The sequence below is a fragment of the Arachis hypogaea genome, chromosome 14 (assembly GCF_003086295.3).
Source record: "Arachis hypogaea cultivar Tifrunner chromosome 14, arahy.Tifrunner.gnm2.J5K5, whole genome shotgun sequence".
In the NCBI taxonomy this organism is placed as follows: Eukaryota; Viridiplantae; Streptophyta; class Magnoliopsida; order Fabales; family Fabaceae; genus Arachis; species Arachis hypogaea.
In genome coordinates, this window is record NC_092049.1 from 82703094 (window position 1) to 82704337 (window position 1244).

The 1244-nt window shown below is 37.0% G+C and overlaps 1 non-coding gene across 1 annotated transcript; it reads right to left on the minus strand.

Annotated features, from left to right (window-relative positions):
• Nucleotides 1-893: 893 nt before the first annotated feature.
• LOC112745446 (small nucleolar RNA R71) lies at nt 894-1001 on the minus strand. Its single transcript, XR_003173374.1, has one exon. It is a non-coding gene; the product is annotated as a small nucleolar RNA R71 (small nucleolar RNA).
• Between the last annotated feature and the right edge of the window lie 243 nt (nt 1002-1244).

A 1244-nucleotide genomic window follows, 5' to 3' on the forward strand; every position in this document is an offset into this window, starting at 1 on the left:
ATTTTCGAAAATATCTTCCCTCTTTTTCAAAATTTCTTTTTATTAACTAATTATTTTTATTTTTGATTTTAAAAAAAATTTCGAAAAAAAATACTAACCTTTTTCAAAAACTATTTTCGAAAATCACTAACTCTTTTCAAAAATTATTTTCAAAAATTCTCCCTCTCCCATCTTTTTCTATTTATTTATTCATCTACTAACATCTCATCTCACATCTCTGCCCTCCTCACAGTTGTGTTTCTTTCTTTACATTACATTCTTTGTCTCCCTCTCTTCTTCTACTCACACAGGGATCCCTATACTGTGGTATAAAGGATCTCTATTATTATTATTATTTTTCTGTGCCCTCTTCTTTGTCATATGAGCAGGAGCAAGGATAAGAACATTTATGTGGAAGCAGATCCAGAACCTGAAAGGACTCTGAAAAGAAAACTAAGAAAAGCTAAAATACAACAATCCAGAGATAACCTTTCAAAAATTTTCGAACAAGAAGAGGAGATGGCAGCCGAAAATAATATAATGTAAGGAAGATGCTTGGTGACTTTACTGCACCTAATTCCAATTTACATGGAAGAAGCATCTCCATTCCTGCCATTGGAGCAAACAACTTTGAGCTGAAACCTCAATTAGTTTCTCTGATGCAGCAGAACTGCAAGTTTCATGGACTTCCATCTGAAGATCCTTTTCAGTTCTTAACTGAATTCTTGCAGATATGTGATACTGTTAAGACTAATGGAGTAGATCCTGAAGTCTACAGGCTCATGCTTTTTCCTTTTGCTGTAAGAGACAGAGCTAGATTATGGTTGGATTCTCAACCCAAAGACAGCCTGAACTCTTGGGATAAGCTGGTCACGGCTTTCTTAGCCAAGTACTTTCCTCCTCAAAAGCTGAGCAAGCTTAGAGCTGATGTTCAAACCTTCAGACAGAAAGAAGGTGAATCCCTCTATGAAGCTTGGGAAAGATACAAACAGTTGACCAAAAAGTGTCCTTCTGACATGCTTTCAGAATGGACCATCCTGGATATATTCTATGATGGTTTATCTGAGCTATCAAAGATGTCACTGGACACTTCTGCAGGTGGATCCATTCACCTAAAGAAAACGCCTGCAGAAGGTCAAGAACTCATTGACATGGTTGCTAATAACCAGTTCATGTATACTTCTGAAAGGAATCCTGTGAGCAATGGGACGCCTATGAAGAAGGGAGTTCTTGAAGTTGATACTCTGAATGCCATATTGGCTCAG